We start from the raw sequence: 6,077 nt of genomic DNA on the forward strand, positions 1-6,077 counted from the left end.
ACTTATCACTATCTACTAATATGTCCTTTTCTGCATAACTTGCGTAAGTTATATATTCAAAAGAAGTATTTTACAAGACCTAGTTCGATACTACTTGATATGTTACTCAATACTGAAAGTTTACCTGAACAAAGAAAACTAGCACAGTTTGTAAAAGAAATCCTCAAGATGCTTAATTAAATGTATGAGTGTGTTGCAGTTAAACGTATAGTCTCCTGCCTCGTGTCACCCTAAATCTCCATTTGTACCTTCAATATGTCATAGCTATGACCTTGAAGCGAAATATACGTTTGTTGTTGTTGTGTTGGTGTTGCCCGCGAGTACACAGCCTCGCGTTTTGATGCGAGACGAATCGGCGAGTAGCTGCAAATTTCAACGGCTGCAGAGATAAACTTGCTCAACAATAAACAATTACTGCTTTAAATAAACAAAACAGGATTAATCACATGCCTAGATTACCTCAATCTCATAAAATCGGATACAAGTTCTCGCTACCACTGAGAACATCCCATTACAAGTATAGTGCAAACAGAATCTTTAGATTTTGCAGAAATATTAAATAACTTTGAAATCGTTGTCGGATTTTTCGAGAGATTTCTGGACATTAGACACTTAAGCTCTCTCAACTGCCCACGACTGACAGTGAGAGCGTGTGTTTTTGGGGAGAGGCAGTAGCGTCAGTAAATATTCCTGTCAGACACACTTTCAGTGGCCTGTCAGTGAGGGGTGATAGCAATCTTTACGTGTGTTGTGAATTTCCAGGCAATTATAGCTCTACAGATTTGTTTAGTCTCTGAAAATGAAGTGAGTATTTATTATTAATATATTTCATAACTAATATTTAACAACTGATTGTATCTGTAAAATATGTTAATTTCAGAGATAATACGTTCGTCTAAGACATAGCATGTCGTCATTGTTACGGTTTGTGGCTGTTTTAGTTATGAGGTACACTCACCAAGAAAGGGTGATGACCAACAACTTAATACCAGTAACCAGAGACCATATAATAGATTATATGGTCTCTGCAGTAACACACCCCGAGACACCAACCAATTCCAGATGTGAAACGCAGAGATTGTATAAGAAGATATGAAGATAAGATCGAGTAAAAGATATAGCAGAATCACTGCAAACCCCCTACCCCTCACCCCTAACCCCCACCAGAGGGAAGCTATATAGTTTTCAACAGGTGCTATAGAGCGACTCTTTTTACGTTAGTTTATGCATGAATGTTTAAGGAAAAAGAAAATATTTTTTCAAACACGTATTTTAAACTATTTCAATGTGAGAAATGCGAGACTCCCAGATGTGCCACTAAGTTTTCAGGCTATTTCGATAGGGACGTTCGTATAGACGACCCCCTGTGGTAAAGGGAAGCTATATAGTTTCCGAGACAGGATATAGAGCGATCCTTTTTACTTTGTTCCATGTCTAAACGGTTAGGGAAAGAGATAATAATATTTCAAACACGTATTATAAACTATTTCCATTCGAAATATGCGAGGCTCCCAGATGTGCCACTAAGTTTTCAGGCTATTTCCATTCGGACGTTTGCATAGACAACCCCCCGTGTTAAAGGGAAGCTATATAGTTTCAAAAAGGGGTTATAGTGCGACTGTTTTAAAGTTATTTTATGCCTAAATGGTTCAGGAAGGAGATAATAATATTTCAAACCTGTATTTTAAACTATTTCCATGCGAAACATGCGAGGCTCCCAGATGTGCCACTAAGTTTTCAGGCTATTTCGATAGGGACGTTCGTATAGACGACCCCCTGTGGTAAAGGGAAGCTATATAGTTTCCGAGACAGGATATAGAGCGATCCTTTTTACTTTGTTCCATGTCTAAACGGTTAGGGAAAGAGATAATAATATTTCAAACCTGTATTTTAAACTATTTCCATTCGAAATATGCGAGGCTCCCAGATGTGCCACTAAGTTTTCAGGCTATTTCCATTCGGACGTTTGCATAGACAACCCCCCGTGTTAAAGGGAAGCTATATAGTTTCAAAAAGGGGTTATAGTGCGACTGTTTTAAATTTATTTTATGCCTAAATGGTTCAGGAAGGAGATAATAATATTTCAAACCTGTATTTTAAACTATTTCCATGCGAAACATGCGAGGCTCCCAGATGTGCCACTAAGTTTTCAGGCTATTTCCATTCGGACGTTTGTATATATATCCTCCCGTGTTTGAGGGAAGCTATATAGTTTCCAAGAAGGGGTATAGAGGGAGTCCTTTTAAGTAGTGTTATGCCTAAATGGTAAAGGAATGAGATAATAATATTTCAAACACGTATTTTAAACTATATCCATGCGAAAAATGCGAGGCTCCCAGATGTGCCACTAAGTTTTCAGGCTATTTCCATAAGCACGTTTGCATGGACAACCCCCTGTGATAAAAGGAAGCTATATAGTTTCCGAGACAGGATATAGCACTACTCTTTTTACTTTATTCTATACCTAAATGGTTGAGGAAAGAGATTATAATATTTCAAACACGTATTTTAAACTATTTCAATGTGAGAAATGCGAGACTCCCAGATGTGCCACTAAGTTTTCAGGCTATTTCGATAGGGACGTTCGTATAGACGACCCCCTGTGGTAAAGGGAAGCTATATAGTTTCCGAGACAGGATATAGAGCGATCCTTTTTACTTTGTTCCATGTCTAAACGGTTAGGGAAAGAGATAATAATATTTCAAACCCGTATTTTAAACTATTTCCATTCGAAATATGCGAGGCTCCCAGATGTGCCACTAAGTTTTCAGGCTATTTCCATTCGGACGTTTGCACAGACAACCACCCGTGATAAAGGGAAGCTATAAAGTTTCCGAGACAGGATATAGAGCGATCCTTTTTACTTTATTTTATGTCTAAACGGTTAAGGAAACAGATAATACTATTTAAAACCCGTATTTTAAACTATTTTCATGCAAAACATGCGAGGCTCCCAGATGTGCCACCAAGTTTTCAGGCTATTTCCAAAGGGACGTTTGCATAGACAACCCCCTGTGGTAAAGGGAAGCTAGTATATAGTTTCCGAGACAGCATATAGAGCGACTCTTTTTACTTTATGTTATGCCTTAACGGTTAAGTAAGGGATAATAATATTTCAAACACGTATTTTAAGTAATTTTGATGCGAAAAATGCGAGGCTCACAGATGTGCCACTAAGTTTTAGCCTATTTCCATAGGGACGTTTGTATAGATATCCTTACGTGTTTAGGGAAGCTATATAGTTTCCAAGAAGGGGTATAGAGGGACTCTTTTTAAGTAATGTTATGCCTAAATGGCTGTAGAAAGAGATAATACTATTTCAAACACGTATTTTAAATTATTTCCATGCGAAAAATGCGAGGCTCCCAGATGTGCCACTAAGTTTTCAGGCTATTTCCATAGGAACGTTAGCATGGACAACCCCCTGTGATAAAGGGAAGCTATATAGTTTCCGAGACAGCATATAGAGCGATTCTTTTTACTTTATGTTATGCCTTAACGGTTAAGTAAAGAGATAATAATATTTCAAACACGTATATTAAACTATTTCCATGCGAAAAATGCGAGGCTCCCAGATGTGCCACTTAGTTTTAGCCTATTTCCATTCGGACGTTTTCATAGACAACCCCCCGTGTTAAAGGGAAGCTATAAAGTTTCCGAGACAGGATATAGAGCGATACTTTTACTTTATTTTATGTCTAAACGGTTAAGTAAAGGGATACTAATATTTCAAACCCGCATTTTAAGTAAAATCAATGTGAAAAATGCGAGGCTCCCAGATGTGCCACTAAGTTTTCAGGCTATTTCTATAAGCACGTTTGCATAGACAACCCCCTGTGGTAAAGGGAAGCTATATAGTTTCTGAGACAGGATTTAGAGCGACTCTTTTTACTTTATTTTATTCCCTAAATGGTTGAGGAAAGAGATTATAATATTTCAAACACGTATTTTAAACTATTTCCATGCGAAAAATGCGAAGCTCCCAGATGTGCCACTAAGTTTTCAGGCTATTTCCATTCGGACGTTTGTATAGACAACCCCTCGTGTTAAAGGGAAGCTATAAAGTTTCCGAGACAGGATATAGAGCGACTGTTTTAAATTTATTTTATGCCTCTATGGTTCAGGAAAGAGATAATAATATTTCAAACCTGTATTTTAAACTATTACCATGCGAAACATGCGAGGCTCCCAGATGTGCTACTAAGTTTTCAAGCTATTTCCATTCGGACGTTTGTATAGACAACCCCTCGTGTTAAAGGGAAGCTATAAAGTTTCCGAGACAGGATATAGAGCGACTATTTTAAAGTTATTTTATGCCTAAACGGTTAAGTAAAGAGATAATAATATTTCAAACACGTATTTTAAGTAATTTCGATGCGACAAATGCGACGCTCCCAGATGTGACACTAAGTTTTCAGCCTATTTCCATAGGGACGTTTGTATAGATATCCTCCCGTGTTTGAGGGAAGCTATATAGTTTCCAAGAAGGGGTATAGAGCGACTCCTTTTAAGTAATGTTATGCCTAAATGGTTAAGGAATGAGATAATACTATTTCAAACACGTATTTTAAACTATTTCCATGCGAAGAACGCGAGGCTCCAAGATGTGCCACTAAGTTTTCAGGCTATTTCCATAGTGACGTTTGGATAGAGAATACCCCGTGTTAAAGGGAAGAAATATAGTTTCCGAGACAGGTTGTAGAGCGAAATGAATAACAACATGCATAAGATTTACAGGTTGGGAGTTATGCAGAAGAAGCATATGATGTGACTGTAATTCTTTTGACTTTACTACTAAGATAATTGTGTTTACCCTTGGAAATATATTTCCTTACCAATGTGTTGTATTTAACTTAGATTTTATGGGTAATTTTGCAACCATGTTTCTTATTTTTTTTCCAATGAAACTTTGATCATTGGTAACATTACATAACATTTGTAAAAGACGGGCATACAAAAGAACTACACAAAGGTAAAAATACTGATCCTATGAATCATATTATATATAGTAGCTTAAATCGATGTTATGCTCAGTTGGTTTATAAGATTATTTGATGAGAAACAAATGCATTATAACACAAGAACACACTGGTATGTATCTTAATTATCTATATGGCTACTTTACCTGTTTCATTTGGCACTCTTGATGATATAATAGGTGGAACTATTTGAAGATGATATTGTATAATGTAAATGCATTCCCAGCCGGAAGTAAAGAAAGTGTCGTCTGTTACAGACAGCTTGCAGATTAATTATCAAGCCGTCCTCGTCTTTATCAGTTAGGAGGTGGGAGATTTGTTCATGTGGACCTTCGCTGAAGGGATTTGTTCCGGGGCCGCGCTGCAGTTTATTTGGAGATGTGGTATCAGATTACAAAAGTGCTGTCATCAGTTGGCCTTGACGTGTTGACGGGAGACTGGCGTTGAGCAGCCGGCGGGGTGTCTGTTCTTATTTAGGATGACCCAGAGTGGAGAAATAGAATAAAAACGCATAATTGAATTCAATAGAAAAACACTGGAACATGCATGCTGAAACAGAACAGTGAACTAAAATGTACCTAAATATAGGTGGCTAGAGGGGTTGGTGGTGGGGAAATTAAAGGAAACATAATTCAGGAGCTCTTAACCGTTTGGAGAATATTTTTAAAAGAGTTCAATTTAACTATAAACCCCCACAGTATAAACTTTCTTGGTCAAACACCTCTCACGGTATTTACTTTCGAAACAAGAATATTATGTGGACAGGGTGTTATATACTACCTAGTATGCACTAGACAAATAATGTAACATGTGAATAAGAATAATATATGTGAATAAGTACTATAATAAGACACACAAATGTTATCAATGCTTTGGGAAAAGCCTGTGTAAGTCTATGTCTCCTGACCCCCGGTTCTATCAGATAAAGGACAGTCTCGCCACAACACAGCTGGTGCTGAAAGGGGATATAAACAATAACACAGAGATGTGGGTCAGCTCACTGGCACTTTTTACTGGCACATGTGCCGATCAGTGGCATGAGCCTTCCCCATATGACTGCTGGGAAAGCAGACTAAAATAAGTTTGGAAGAGTTGTCT

Source organism: Haliotis rufescens, unplaced genomic scaffold (assembly GCF_023055435.1).
Source record: "Haliotis rufescens isolate VD_foot unplaced genomic scaffold, xgHalRufe1.0.p SCAF_4, whole genome shotgun sequence".
In the NCBI taxonomy this organism is placed as follows: domain Eukaryota; kingdom Metazoa; phylum Mollusca; class Gastropoda; order Lepetellida; family Haliotidae; genus Haliotis; species Haliotis rufescens.